Source organism: Staurois parvus, unplaced genomic scaffold, assembly GCF_062004578.1.
Source record: "Staurois parvus isolate SC_StPar_1 unplaced genomic scaffold, SC_StPar_1.0 ptg000316l, whole genome shotgun sequence".
Taxonomy (NCBI): domain Eukaryota; kingdom Metazoa; phylum Chordata; class Amphibia; order Anura; family Ranidae; genus Staurois; species Staurois parvus.
Genome location: NW_028318112.1, coordinates 835,810 through 852,120, shown reverse-complemented (window position 1 = coordinate 852,120; position 16,311 = coordinate 835,810). Strand labels below are relative to the sequence as shown.

The window sequence follows — 16,311 nt, the reverse complement described above, 5'->3', positions numbered from 1 at the left end:
ATCCTGGCTTCATTTAATATTCCTGGCTATGTTCTCTTTTGGAGAAACAGGGTAAATAGGAAAGGTGGTGGTGTCTGTCTCTATGTGAGAAGAGGACCTAGTTGATGAAGAGTGTGATGAGGCTGAAGTATGCACATGGGGGTGCATACTAAAAAGTTAATCATTGGAGTTTGTTATAGGCCTCCCAGTGTTAGAGGAGGTGGAGACTCAGCTCCTTGCACAGATCGAAAGGGCTGCAAGGGTTGGGACAGTGATAATAATGGGGGATTTTAACTACCCGGAAATTGGCTGGAGTAATTGTACTGCAGGAACAGTTAAAGGGCAAAAAATTTTAAACCTACTACAGGACAATTTTATGGTACAGTTCATAAAAGGCCCTTACAAGAAATGATGCACTGCTGGATCTGGTAATCTCAAACCATGCAGAGCTTATTACGAATGTCCATATAAAAGAAGATCTGGGTAGCCGTGACCATAACATGATTTAATTTGTTAGCTGTAAACAGCGAGCACATACGGGAAAAATAAAACCGCTCAATTTTAAGAGAGCTCATTTTCCAAGGCTGAGAGCTGCTCTCCAAGACTTAGACTGGGAGGGAATATTGGTAAACTCTTCAAAAAAGACCGTATATGAACATACTGCAAAATATATTCCCATGGACAAGTTTAAAAGGCTAAAATTCAAACCTATGTGGCTTACGGCCAAAGTTAAAAAAGCTACAGATAAGAAAAGAGCTTTCATTAAATATAAAAATGAAGGAATGCTAACATCATTTAAATATTGCAAAGAATATAACAGAATATGCAAAAAGACCGAAATAAAGACCGCAAAAATTGAAAACAAATGATAGATTGCAAAAGAAAGCAGGACCAACCCCAAAAAATTCTTCAAACATATTAACCGGTTGCCGACCAGCCACAGTACATATACTGCGGCAGGGCGGCACCGCTGCGCAAAATCACATATATATTCGTGATTTTGCATATCGGGTAGGGGGCGCGCACAAGGCGATCGCGGCCGCGGGTGTCAATCACCAGGTCCCGGCGGGTGATTACCCGCCGGGTCCCGGCGATTGCCAGCAAACACTGACACGGAGCAAAGCTGCATTGTTTACAATGCAGCTCTGCTCCCTGTCAGTTTCCAGCACACTATTCCGGAGAGCAGAGCTTAGGTTTCCGGGACAGCGTGTTCCTGTGAAGAACACACCCCCCGCCCACTAGTAAAACACTCCCCTCACACAGTTAACCCTTTTTTTTTTTGCACTGATCACTGTACTGGTGTCACTGGGGATGTCAGTGACCCCCAGTCAGTTGAACCAGCAAACACAAATGCTCCTGCGCTTGGGGATGCAGGCTGCAACCACATTAAGAATGTCCTGGAACATGCACACCTTGCTGCCCTCAACAGACCGGGGGAATCCAAATATACTGATTGAGGAAAGAACAAAGAGAGGACGCACAGGCCTAGTGCATTACCATAAAAAATGTTTAATAAGAAATAAAATAGGTGTTGTACTCGCAAACGACAATAAAGTCAAGGCACATCATAAAAGAACAGTTGGGTCAACACCTCTTCCTCTGGGCAAGTCCTCGAAACGCGTCAGCCTATTGGATGTCTACATTCCCCATTACGGACTGTTACTCAGCGCGGTGTTGACCCAGCTGTTCTTTTATGATGTGCCTTGACTTTATTGTCGTTTGTGAGTACAACAAAAACCGCAGTGCTGGCAGAATCAGGCCTGATCTCGGTAAATTTTGATGACTCTCATATGCAGAAGAGTGCCAGTACTAGTGCCATGCTACCTTTTGGTGAACTGGTGAGCACTAGTGGCCTAGTACATCCTCTTAGATTGTAAGCTCCCAGGATCAGGCCCTCCTAACCCTCTTGTATTGAACTGTATTGTTGCTGTATTGTCTCCAGTTATATTGTTCAAACTGTTGGCGCTATATAAATGCTGTATAATAATAATAATACCAGCACTGCAGTATCAATTGGCCATGTGGCGTGTCCCATAAGTGCAGTACAAGCTGGTGCAGTGGCGAGCACAAGTATTGTCCCACAGCCACCAAGAATTCGCACACAGGCCCCTAATATCCTTCCGGATGTGCTTGCAAATCACGATTGGCAGCCCACAAATTCTGCAGCACCCGTACTTCCCCCATTCACTGCCCAACCCGGAATTCAGGTGGAAATAGCAAAATTTACCTACTCCCCTTGATTTTTTGGAGCTGTTTTCACGGAAGATCTGTATGCATCAATTGTGGATCAAAGCAATTTATATGCGCAACAATTTATTATTATTATACAGGATTTATATAGCGCCAACAGTTTGCGCAGCACTTTACAATATAAGGGAGACAGTACAATTACAATACATTTCAGTACAGAAGGAATGTGAGGGCCCTGCTCATGGAGCTTACAATCTAAAGGAGGTGATACAAAAGATTATGATCTGGTGGAGGTGATTCAAGTACAGTTCTTAGGTGGAGGTGCGGTAGGCTTCCCTGAAGAAGTGTATTTTCAAAGATCGCCTAAAGGCAGACAGGATGGAGGCTGACCGGACATGCTGTGGAAGGGAATTCCAGAGGATGGGAGAGGCTCTAGAGAAGTCCTGGAGGTGAGCGTGGGAGGAGGTGATGAGGGATCTAGAGAGGAAGATATCTTCGGAGGAGAAGAGTGGGCGATTTGGGCGGTATATGTGGATGAGGTTGGTGATGTAGCTAGGGGCAGTGTTGTGGATGGCTTTGTAAGCTGTGGTTAGTATTTTTATATGTTGGGTTAGTGGAAGCCAGTGAAGGGATTGGCAGAGAGGGGCAGCAGTCGCTGATCGGTTGGTAAGGTGTATGAGTCTAGCAGCAGCATTCATAATAGACTGAAGGGGGGATAGCCTGCGTAACGGTAGACCAGTGAGGAGGGAGTTGCAGTAATCAAGGCAGGATATAACCAAGGCGTGGATAAGTAGTTTTGTGGTGTCATTGGTCAGGAAGGGGCGGATTTTGGAAATGTTCCGGAGGTTGAGGCGGCAGGAATTAGCCAGTGAGTAGATGTGGGGCCCAAAGGAGAGGTCAGAGTCTAGGATTACGCCTAGCACCCTGGCATTTGGGGAAGGACCAATGGTTGTGCTGTTGATCTTAATGGTAAAGTCGTGAGTGGGGGACCAGAGAGGAGGAAATATTACAAGCTCAGTTTTTGAAAAATTGAGTTTAAGGTAGTGATGTGACATCCATGTTGATATGTCGCTTAGTAGATTTGTGATACGTGAGGAGATTGAGGGAGTGAGCTGGGGAGTAGAGAGATAGATCTGGCTGTCATCAGCATAGAGGTGGTATTGGAAGTCATGGGAGGTTATCAGTTGGCCCAGGGAGGAGGTATAGAGAGAGAAAAGGAGGGGCCCAAGAACAGAACCTTGGGGTACCCCAACAGAAAGAGGAAGAGGAGCGGAGGAGGAGGAGTAGTATGTGACACTAAAAGTGCGCTGAGAAAGGTAAGAGGAGAACCAGGAGAGAGCAGAGTCACGGAGGTCGATGGAGTAGAGTGTACTGAGGAGGAGCGGGTGGTCGACTGTGTCAAAGGCAGCGGAAAGGTCAAGGAGTATGAGTATGGAGTAATGGCCGTTGGTTTTAGCAGTTAGTAGGTCATTAGTGAGTTTTAGTAGGGCAGCTTCTGTGAAATGTTGTGGGCGGAAGCCAGACTGTCGGGGATCAAAAAGGTTGTTGTCAGTGAGGTAGCAGTTCACACGGTTGTGAACAAGGCGCTCGAGAAGCTTGGAGGAAAAAAACGGGAGCAGGGAGATGGGTCTTAAGTTATTCAAACAGGTGAAGTCCAGCAAGGGTTTTTTGAGAATGGGGGTTACCAGTGCATTTTTGAGTGGGGAGGGAAAGGTGTCCATGGAGAGTGAGAGGTTGAAGATGTGGGTTAGAGAGTTTAGGATACAGCAGGAAGGAGGCTGAAACAGTCGTGAGGGGAAAGGATCCAGGGGACAGGTGGTGAAGTGGGCCTTGGAAAAAAGTTTGGTAACTTCCCTGGTGGTAACAGGGTCGAAGGAGGAGAGTGTTGAGTTTGGTGTCGGGCCTGGTATGTTGGTTAGAGGAGGAAGCTTGACACTGGAGATCTCATCACAAATTGTGTCGATCTTCTTCTTGAAGTGACTGGCAATCTCCTGTGCAGTAAGTAAGTTGGTGGGTGGAAGCAGTGTGGGGTGGAGTAAGGAATTAAGGGTAGAGAAGAGTTGATGAGGATTGGATGAGAGGGTCTTGATGAGAGTGTTATAGTAGGTTTGCTTAGCAGCTCCACAGCTGGAGTTGTATTTGAGAAGAGCGAATTTGTAGAGGGTAAAGTCTTTCAGAGATTTAGTTTTACGCCATGCTCGCTCAAGAGTGTGGCTGCATCTCTTGAGACTTCTGGTGTCATCTGTTTGCCAGGGTTGTGACAGGCCTGGTTCTGCGTGTAGAAAGAGGAGCAAGAGCATCCAGGGAGGATGATAGATAGTTGTTGTAGGCAGATGTGGCCAGCTCTGGGCAGGACAGGGGTGCAATTTCATCATAGAGGCGCTCAGTAGCGGAGTGAAGAAGGTCAGTGCTGAGGTGATGGAGGTTTCTACAGGTAACGGTTTGCTGGTTGGGGGCATGGGAGGTAGGAGGCAGGGAGAGTGTGAAGCTGATAAAGTTGTGATCAGAGTGAGGAAAATGGGTGTTAGAGAGGTTACAGGGAGTGCATAGGTGGGTGAATACAGGGTCAAGGGTGTTGCCATTGCAGTGGGTGGTGGATTTTGTGACCATTGTGTTAGGTTACAGGAGGAAGTTAGGTTGAGTAGTTGAGAGGTGGCAGGGGTGTGAACATTGACTGGGATATTAAAGTCACCGAGGATGATGGCAGGTACCTCAGAGGAGAGAAAGTACGGTAGTCATGCTGAAAAGTCATCGAGAAAGCGTGAAACTGGGCCCGGGGGCCGGAAGATGACTGCGATCCTCAGACAAACAGGAGAAAAGAGACGAATACAGTGCACTTCAAAAGAGCTGAGGGACAGCGATGAAGGGGCAAAAAGAACCTAGAACGTGCATTGTGGGGAAAGAAGAAGTCCAACTCCGCCCCTTTTCGGCCACTGGGTCTGGGCGAGCGAGTCCAGAGGAGGCCACCAAGGGAGAGTGCAGCTGAGGAGACAGAGTCGGAATCTGGGAGCCAGGTTTCAGTAATAGCAAGAAGGCTGAGGGAGTGGGAGAGGAAGAGGTCATTGATAGTAGAGAGTTTGTTAGAGGCTGAGCGGGCATTCCAGAGGGCAGGGAGGGAGGGGTTGGTGCGTGGAAGCAGGGGAATTGAGATGAGAGAGTGAGGGTTGCAGCTGCGGCCAGAGAGGGGAGGCTGCCGCTTCTGTGGGTTGGAGTTTGATGGTGGAGGGCCAGGGTTTGGGGTAATGTCTCCAGAAGTTAGTAGTAATAGGAGGGTGAGGGAGGTGAGGTGGGAGCGAGATTTATATGAGGGCAAATGTCGCAGTGCTTTTGTAGCGGTGACATTATGTGGACCAAGAGAGAGCAGGAGATAAGTGCAGAGATATTGAGAGGGCAGAAGTGAGGGTGATATGTACAGGTTGTGTTGTAGAGAGGAGTGGTAAACGAGAGAGTTTGAGAAGAGAGGGCATTATAGCAACAAGGAGAGTTAGCAAGAGCATGCTGGAGAGAGGAGAAATAACAAAAGGAAGGCAGACGGTAAGAGGGAAGAGCACATGCAATCTACTTGAGGTGGAGCACTAATGTTTGTTCTTGCCTTAGTAAAAGTGCCGTGTTTAAAGTGCCATGTACTTAGCGCCATAATGCGTACTTTGCGCAAGGAATGCCAGCCTGTCCCCTCACCAGCCGTCCCACGGACTGTACTGAATTTATACTTGGGAGGTTTGGCAATCGTTCAATTAAGAGATAATAAATGACACATGGGGGATGTGTTCTGCCCTTAAAATTGCAAGCAGGATGGACAAAAGATAATGCAAGGTGTTTGATCTCAGCTAAGGCACTATGAGGCTGTGTTCACTTCATGCAGGCAAGTATACACAATAATTACAAAAAGAAAACAGAAAAATCTAACAAAGCAGATAATTTCAGGCATGCAAAGTAGCTTAACGATTGAGAGAGCAGTGGAAGCAGTGGTTACCAAGGGCAACAGGAGGCAGTTGTCAGTTGCAGGAAGAGCAGGAAGTTTTAGAGGGCAATGGAAACAGTAGTTACCAAGGGCAACAGGAGGCAGTTGTCAGTTGCAAGAAGAGCAGGAAGCTTCAGAGGGCAATGGAAGCAGTGGTTACCTGGAGAGCAGAGGAGAAATGAGAGGATGTTGAGATGTTCCCTTGTTGCCGTGTTTAAAGTGCCATGTACTTAGCGCCGTAATGCGCACTTTGCGCAAGGAATGCCAGCCTGTCCCAAATTCAAACCTTGCCAGACTATTCACATGGAAACCCATTACGGTTTCCGAATTTACATTTTTTGGGGCCTAACCCTCAACATGGGCATTACTAAAAAAAAATGAATTGCGGTTGTATTGGTCCACAGACCCAATTCATCATATGTCCGTGTTCTCTGCTGCCATGGCCAGGCATAGGTATGAGAGCATAATGTGTTTTATGCATTTCAAGGACAATACACTCTGTCATCCTCGGGGTGACCCTGAATTTGACCAGCTCCACAAAATTCAGCCCCTCGCAAATTACCTTAACCATAAATTTGCAGATGTCTATATTCCCCAGCAAAAAATCTGCATTGATGAGTCCCTCATTAATTTTTCTGGCTGCCTTGCATTCAATTTCTCCCCAGCAAGCGATCCAGATATGGGGTCAAGATGTAGAAGACCTGTGAGAGGGCAACAGGCTATACATATAAGTTTCGGATTTACGAGGGAAAAGTCACATGGAGCCCCCCCAGATGCCCAGACTACATGGGGAACAGTGGCAAGATAGTTTGGGACTTAGGCTGGCCATACATTATACAATTATCTGAACATTTTTGGTTTAGATTTACCAAAAACCATATAATAGGAGGACAAACCTAAACAACACTTTCAGTTGTATCCAATTAGGCAGGCCATTGCACTACACAGTTGAAGGTAAATCTAAAGGAAATTGGGCAGAAAATTGGAAGATAATTGTATAATGTATGGCCAGCCTTATACGTGGACAATTTTTATTCAAGCGTGCCACTATTTAGACATTCGTACAATCTTGGAACTGGCGCATGTGGCACAGTGTGGCCTAATGTGTGCCCACCATTAGAAGTGGGTGGATGCAGGGCAGTATATTCTAATGGTGGGCATACCACACACTTTTTCTGGCAGAGATTTCTTCTCTTTTTTTCTTTTCAAATCTTTTTTATTAGATTTTTAAACACAAGTAAAACATGAACAGTGCAGGTTCAGAATAGAGAATGGGTACATCTTTTTTTTCTTAGCACCATAACATACATACATACATAAAGTTGCAAAGAAATAAGAAACAAAAACACAAAAGTAGCTCATCGATCGTTACCAATATATGTATAAGATATCAGGATAACAAATATAGAGAGGTAATACTACTGATCCAATTGGTCGTTCATGAACAAAACATATTAGATATGCATAGCGCTGTGCTGATTGTACTCACATTAGACCCGAAAGAGCGGGCCTACCTGAACCCGACCTCCAAACTGTATACACATAGTTGAAATAAGGAAAAGAAAAAAGGAAGCAAAACCCAGATAAAAGGAAAGGAAAGAGAGGAGAAAAAGAATAAAGAAAGAGCATCCACATGAGCAACACGAAAACAGAGCATTCAGTTCTATACAGAAATATTAATTGGCATAGATAATTCTTTCCAGTGGGACCATTTAGCTTCAAACTTCTCCATAGAGTAATGACTGATCGTCAAGGCCCTCTCGTACACTTAGTGGCCCTGATTTACTAGGACGTGAGTCTACTAGCAGACTCTGACCATTCAGGCCGACTCAATTAAATCAATCAAGACCTGTCAGTCTTCTGAGCAGCGTCTAGCAATCTCATTGACAAACGTCTACTTTGCTATTAGTAAATGTGGAATCACATCTGGCACATTTTTAGGTGCAATACTGGATATATTCGCTAGATGGCGCACAAGCGCTGGCTTTATAGCATAGTTTTTGTGTTAGCAAAAGAGAATATTTAGAATGTAACAAATAGTACACCTATATTAGAATTGTTATTTTTTTTTTTTTGCTGTTTCTCCAAAATGATCAGGAAACTAATGCATTTACTAATGAATGTCATACATTCTATTTTCAAATGTTAAACATTTTCACACTTATATCTCAAATCCCAATATAATGATATATCTTCATTCTCTTTAATCACATAACTATTCTATGTTAAAGACAAGTGCAGCGCTATAAATGCATGTGATCAATAATGAACGCATGTAAAAACCAAAAAGTGCAAAGAATTGCAATAATGATGTAAAATGGTAAATGGTGCTAAAATAAGTTCATACAATCATTTCTGAATAATGGAATGTCCTTCGTGTCAGAGTACCAACTCACAGAGTGCCTATGAATGGCACATGTGGTCTCTCCGTGACGGACAGTAGTGCATGAACTCGTGAAAGGTAAACCACCCTTGGGATTGGTCTACACTCACCTGAACAAAAGTAATAATGCGCATGGGTTATACACATCGCACATCTGGGGGTGCAGCGGTATGCTGGCAGCTATGGGTTAGTCATCCAGCTCCTGCATTCCATCCATCCGGGTGGGTGCCCAAATGGTCCTGGGGAGGAATTAGCTCAGCCACAGGAGCCAGAAAGGTGCTTAATAGTGTAGTACACTGTCACAAGGGTGGATGACCTTTCACGAGTTCATGCACTACTGTTCGTGGTTATATTTATCTTGTGTAATACCATTTTAGTAGTCTATATAATTTGACCAGTGCTCGCTTTGTCATTTGTAAACAATGTAACTATTCTACATTGTATCTCAAACTGTGTCTCCCACAGTGGTTTAGTGGTTAGAGCTTAGAATTTACAGCACTTGGGTCATGGGTTCTAATCCCACTCATGACTACATCCCAGTTTGCATGCTTTCCCTGTATGGTGTGTTTCTGCCAACACTTAAAAGACATGCTGTTAGGTTCATTGGACCTAGTTACATGGCTGAGTTTCTGCCCTTAGATTATAAGCTCCTTGACATTTATGAACGTTAAAAAAATGGAGATCAATTTTCTGGGTTGTGTCAGTGCCAGGAATATTGATCAATCAATCATGATTTTGCCGAATGACTAGAAAGTGGATGAATGTTACCTGCGTCCTGTTCTTCTGCCAATTAGGAAATGTGCAAGTTTCATGCTGTGTATATTTCATAGTAACTTTTTTCTCTTCTTTTAAATCTGTCTCCTTATACAACTTGACCCCCTCCCCCACCTCATCATCTCCTGTCCCATTAGCAAATCTATGAATCACCGCCCCACTCTTTTTAACTATTTACTGATCAAGTGAATGTGTCTCATTTTCTATCAGCTGCAGCTCAGATCTCACATTATTATACGATTGCTGATTGTATATCAACACTAGTCTGATTGAATTCACAATCCCTGGTCAGTCCCGTTCCCTTACCTCTAATAATCTTTAGGACCAGTTCACACTACATGAGTTTCAGTTGCTTTTTCAGCATCACAAACGCACAGAAAGGTTTTATGGTTGTCAATGTCATAGTTCACATCAGCGCTTGCATTTTCAGTGCATTGCAGGTGCTGTAAACAAAGTTGACCACGCTGCATTGTTTCTGCACAGAACTGTACTGGGACACATTGAAACGTCCTTGAATGTACTAAAACGCACATTAAATTGAATAAAAAGAAAGTAGAAAAAACGAACTGGAAGGGATACAAAAATGCAATGCAACGTGTCCAAAACGCATCCAAAATGTACTGGAACACACTAAAACATGCATGCCAAAAGGGCATGCAAAAACGCATCAGGAACACATCTAGACTGTTTCTATAGTGTGAACTGGCCCTTAAGACTTGTTCACACCATTAGTGGTGCAGAAACGCATGCAAGAACACACATTTTCCAGCAAAGAAATGCAATGCCCTTTGCAGATGTGCACGGTTAGGTGCAACACATTTAAAATAATATGCCTGCAGTATTTTTGCATGTTCCCACACATTAGGCAGGCCATTGAAATTAACGAGCGGAGGAAAAAAAAAAAAAAAAAGTAAAAAATGCCCCATTCACACAGGTCCTCTGGCCTGTACAGCATGAATGAGTGGGTTGTTTATGTGGCTAGAGCCACCTGTTACACTATGGGGACACAGCAGCTGTATGAACACAGGTTTTAATCTGACAGGTGTGAAGGCGTGGGGAAGTGGCCCTGAATGCTCACTGTCTGTGTTCAGGGCTGTACACCTGCACCCATATGCTTGTCAAATTATGACCTGCAGCAATTCCATAGTGTAACATAGGTTGCCTGCAAACGGCGATAGCCACAAAAACAAACCACTGATTCCCACTCTACAGGCCACAGCACCCATGAGCCCCAAAACCTCAATTACACACACAGCTTTATTTATGAACAGTACAGTTTTATCATTTAGATTTCACAGGAATATGGTTGGGATTATGTCCATTAATAATGTTTTTAGTGTATTTTTACCATAAATATAATTTGGATATTTTCTCTGGCGGTGGGGGGCTGTCAGGTATGCTGTACGGGGCCCCATGATATCTAACAGTGGCCCTGGGTGTATGCTTGTGTCTGTGCCACCTGTATAGTTAGGAAGAACCTTGAACCTCTGCTATGTACCTCAATGGATCTAGGAATTAGACATGTTTTCAACTGAAAATACAACAATTAGTAATGTTTCCCCAGCAAATGAGGATCAGCTCCTCGGTGGAGAACAGCGATCCCGCCATGTCCAGATGTGGTCTGAAATTCCACAAAAGAACAATTCACAAAACTAAAAAAATAGACTTGCAAATTACCACTAAACTCTCCTAACTACACTCCCATCCACTCACACTTCCGGGTGTGTGCAATCGCCCTTCCGCAAACGTCATGACGTATTTCCGGTATGACAGCTGCTCTAGCACCTCCTCCAACAGCCGTCTTGGCGTTTATTTGTGCACCATAGCAATTTTACATGCGGCTCCATTGTGTATATGACATTCGCAAATATATGTTTGCAGTTCTATTGTAGATTTGGCATTGGTGAATGTATGCTTGCAGCTATACTGTGTGTATATGACATTGGCGAATATATATTTGCCAGTAAAGGACCAAAGTCAACATAAATTGGGGGCCCAATTTATTACTGTAAAGAGGATTGTAGAAAAAGAATAGCTAACTGCACAGTGAACATGACCTATTCATTGGTACATAACATGGTCTTGTCATGCAATAGGGGGCTTTTGGTTTGTTATTTTGGACATACTTGCACATGTGAGCTCTAAGGAAGATTTGGGCATATTATATAGCTAGCAAAAATAAGTGTTAGGGCTGCTAGTACATTTCAGATACTTATATAGCGCTGTTAATTTATGCAGCGCTTTACATATAGATGTGGTAATTTCACATCAGTCCCTAACCCTCAAGGGGCATACTAAGAGCCCTAACTTACATTCATACATATACTAGGGCCAATTTTGACAGGATCCAATTAACCTACCAGCATGTCTTTAGAGTGTGGGAGAAAACCAGAGTACCTGGAGGAAACAGGCACAGGGAGAACATGCAACCTCCAGGCAGGAGGTGCCATGGCTGGGATTCAAACCAACAACCCTAGACTGCCAGGTGGAAGTGCTAACCATTTAGCCACTGTGCAACATACAACTAGAACATGAAATAATCCCCCCAAAAAATACATAGTACAAATGTTTATTGATCAAATACACATTCCACATTTATTTGGACAGCAACAAAGAGCTACATTCAATATCTTGGTGTGAAAAAAAAAGCAGGATTGATGTTGCTAAAATAGAAAGGTCCTGCTCATAAGAGCTTACAATCTAAAAGATTATACTTATAATGAACTGTGCTTTCACAGGTTACAGCAGGAAACAAATGGTTAATATGAATCACTTGGGCTTATTCACAGAAGCTGCAGATCGAAATATCAATATAAAAATACATACATGCCAAAATATAAACACCTCCCCCCTCCCCAAATCCCCCACACATACATTTCTCACCATGTTTGTCTGAAAACTGCATATCATTCTAAATAAAGCAAACTTGGAAGAGCAGAGCAATGGACATGTGTTAGGATTACAATGCAAAGGTAATAAACACAATCATTGTACAATAACACACAAACACCTTAGAAGGAAGAACATGCAAAACATTTACAGCCCACATCAAAACACAGCGCGAGTGTGGCCTGGGGCAATTCACCACAATATCTCTTCCTCCCCAAACCACCATAGACAAGGACATGCAGAAATAATGTGACTGTACAAGGCAAAAGTCAGCCCCAACTGCATCTCTATATATAAGGTAGGCCACACCGATCACTGTCATTCATTTGGTCAGAGAAAGTGTTTGCACCTGATGAATCCTCTTCCCACCGGCGTTAACCCTTGGTATACAGGCCCCACAAATCAGAGTCAGAAAGAAAGTCACAGTGAACTGTACCTGTGCAGCATACAACAGAACATTGAACAGGAACGTGAAAGGGAACCCTATTGGCAATATTTCTTGGCCCTATGCGCACAATGCACTCCAGATTATCGCATGAGTTAAGGCAGTCACATGACCACATCTCGCATGCAATACTGAAAATGTCAATTCACTTTTGCTAGTATGCGGTATTTCCCATAAATCGGAAAAACACTCAGGAAATCAAACATAAAAAGGCCTTACACCGCGGTCACATCAAAGCCGATTTAGAAATTGTGCAACGTACAGTGAAGATGCTGATTTCCATACGATTTGCAAGACATCTGACACAGATATCTATGCAAATTGTCACAAAAGTAGTACATGTACTACTTTAGAAATCAGTGTCGTAAACGCACCCATGTGACTGCTCTAACAGCAGACAATAGGGTGCGACTTGGCATACGATTTTCAAGTCGCATGCCATGCAAATCGCATGCCAAGTCGCATCCAGGGTGCACGATTTCAGGTGCGATTTGGGAATTGAAATTGTACCTGATATCCGATCTAATGAATGTGGATGTGAGTGTCTTAACGTAAGCGATTTGCTTCAGCACAATTTCAAAAGTAGTTCTCGTCTAACTTTTTCAGCATTTTGTAGCGATTTCACATATAGAAATCGCAATGCAAAACACAATTGAAAACGCAATAGCTCATTGGTAAATCTACAAAAAACACGGTGAAATTGACAACAAAAAGCACAATTTTAAATCACATCCAGTGTGAACCAAGCAGGCAATTCAACAAAGGAAATAAATCTTTGAAGGCATGCGGTATCTGCATGCTCAGATAAGGGTCTGTTATGGATTTGGGGGGGGGGGGGGACTCCATGCCATTATTTTTTTTTTTTGTAATCCATCTCTTTCGCTCACTCTTCTCATGGTTTGACAAACTTTCCCAAAGGATGTGGAGTGCAAACCAGCATTATCCAATCAATCATTAGTCCAGGCCCTTATCTCATCCCATGGTTTGACATTCACATAAGGTGCTACTTTAAAGGTGTTTGAACAGACAAGGCCTCATTCTAATTCACATTCTAGGGATCATTTAAACAGAAAGCAAAGATGCTGCCACCAGCACATGTATGTTAGGGTAGTCACACAGAGATCATGCAAATTTATTGCTGTGGTTGGGATTCAAACCAACAACCCTAGCATTGTGAGACAGTAGTGCTAACCACTAATCCACAGAGCTGTTGAACACTAATCCTGCCTGTATTTCTGTGGTGTGAATCAATCCTAGGTCCCTGGGCAAGGTCAGTGTAACTAGCCAGATATCTCAAATGCGACACAAATGTTGTGCTATGTTGCCAATTCAGATGTATGTTGGTTCTATGTATCCCAATACAAAGGATTGCAATACTAATACAGGTGTACCTCGGTTTACCAATGCCTTGGTTAACTTAATTTTTGGTTTACGAATGAAAATCCATTGAAAATAATGCCTCGGTTTACACAATTGTTAATAATTTTTTTTCGCAATACAAAGTGTATGTCGGCACTGATTTTCAAATGCAAATGCCGCCTTTTTTTTTCTTCACTATAGTTCACAAGCTTAGAAGTCACTTTCCCCGAAGTTACAGAAAACTTTGTATCTTTTAATAAACTCAAAGTAAACATTGTTTCCTTTAGGGATATACATTCCAAGAAAACTCTCTCTTTTAGCTGGGGAAGTGACAGGTGAATTTCTGAGCTATAGTGAAGAAAAAAAAAGGGAGAATTACATTTAAAAACCAGCACCATAATAAATACAAAACGGCATGGGGTCCCCCCTCCCATCCACACCAAGCCCTTCGGGTCTGGTATGGATATTTAGGGGGAACTCCACGCCAAAATTAAATAAAAAACAGCTTGGGGATCCCCCCAAAATCCATACCAGACCCTTATCCGAGCATGCAGCCCGGCAGGTCAGGAAAGGGGGGGGGGGACGAGCGTGCGCCCCCCTCCTAAACCATACCAGGCCACATGCCCTCCACATGGGGGGGTGCTTTTGGGGCAGGGGGGCTCCCCCCCAAAGCACCTTGTCCCCATGTTAATGGGGACAAGGGCCTCTTCCGTTAGTGGGATAATTGGTCGGCCATTTTTCTGGATTTTAGCATATTTTGTTTATCAGTAAAGTTGGACATTTTTTTCCAAATTTACTGATGAAAAATGTGCCAAAATCCCGAAAAACGGCTGACCAATTAACCCACTAACGGCCCGAAAATCGTTCGATTTTTTTTTCGGCAGAAAAATCGGCTGATTTTAGACCCATCTATGGCCTGCTTTAGATGGGTCTAAAATCGTCCGGAAAAAAAAAACGGCTGATTTTCGGGCCGTTAGTGGGTTAATTGGTCAGCCATTTTTGGGGATTTTGCCACTTTTTTTAATTGGTAAATTTGGATAAAAATCAGCCGATTTTGCAGATCGGCCGATTTTAGCTGCAATGATCGGCAAATTGGCTGATCTTTTAACAGATAAAAAATATGCACATGAGACATGACCTGCAAGAAAAAGAAGAAAATGAAAAAGAATAAAAAAAGAATAAGAAAAAGAAGAAAAAGAAAAATGCAGGCCATAGATGGGGCGGAAAACTGACCGTTTTTTAGAAAAAAAAAAGAAAAAAACGAAAAATCGGTTGTTCAATGGGCCAACGTTACCACCAATGGTAAAAAAAATTGTCCGATTTTCGCCCCGTCTATGGCTGGCAAATATAATAGCGAAGTAATTACTTCTGTCCCTGCAGAGAGCTGAGCTATTTTATTTGACATTAAAAAGTATAAAGGTTGCAACATTGTATCTATATGTATCCGAATAAAAACATATATATCCGAAATGGATACAAATAGATACAATGTTGCAGTCTCTATACTTTTTAATGTCAAATATAATAGTGGAGCTCTCTGCAGGGACAGAAGGAACGTTTCAGCTGTCACCGGGGTTTCCCACTGACAGCTGAATTTTAAATTATTTCTGTGAATTAAATAAATAATAAAAAAACAGCGTGGGTCCCCCCTCCCATCCATACCAAGCCCTTCAGTTCTGGTATGGATATTAAGGGGGAACTCCACGCCGAAATAAAAAAAAAAAAAAAAAAAACAGCGTGGGGACCCCCTCAATATCCATATCAGACCCTTATCCGAGCATGCAGCCCGGCAGGTCAGGAACCCCTTTCCTGACCTGCCGGGCTGCATGCTCGGATAAGGGAGTGTTTGTCGATTTCCATCTACTAGTAATAGCCAACCTAGCAGCGATAAGAATGTGACCTATTATTGTTCTATATTTACTAGGGAACAGGTTTAAAGTAAGGTTGTGTAGGGCCAAATGTGAAATTATGCCTGACACCCTGGATATAAGTGCGAAGACTTCCCGCCAGAACAATTGTAGACAAGGACATTTCCACAAAATGTGGAGTATGTTCCCCTCTCCGCCACAGTTTCTCCAACATAATGAAGATGTGTTGGGATACATTTTAGCTAATTTATATGGGGTAAAGTAGTTGCGGTTTATTATTTTCAGGGAGCAATCCCAGTGGTTAGTACACCTAGAAATACTCAAACTACTATTCAAGGCGTATTCCCATTCATCTTTTGTTAAAGATCTTTGCAAATCCCTTTCCCACCGATCTATGCTATTTACTGTGGAAATATCACGGTCATAATGTAAAAATGTATAAAGTTTGGAAATTCCTTTATTC

General features: G+C 43.1%; 1 protein-coding gene across 10 annotated transcripts in view; it reads right to left on the bottom strand.

Moving 5' to 3' along the window:
- CHADL (chondroadherin like) overlaps positions 1–16,311 on the bottom strand; it is a 414,651-nt gene that overhangs the window by 229,329 nt on the left and 169,011 nt on the right. For 2 of the 10 annotated variants that reach the window (XM_089683620.1, XM_089683617.1), the window contains one exon: positions 6,143–6,290. The exons of 6 other annotated variants lie outside the window; for them this stretch is intronic. The gene's annotated coding sequence lies outside the window, so the exon portion shown is untranslated. The remainder of the gene's footprint in view (positions 1–6,142; positions 6,291–16,311) is intronic. 2 more of the 10 variants (XM_089683621.1, XM_089683616.1) reach the window with 1 other exon arrangement.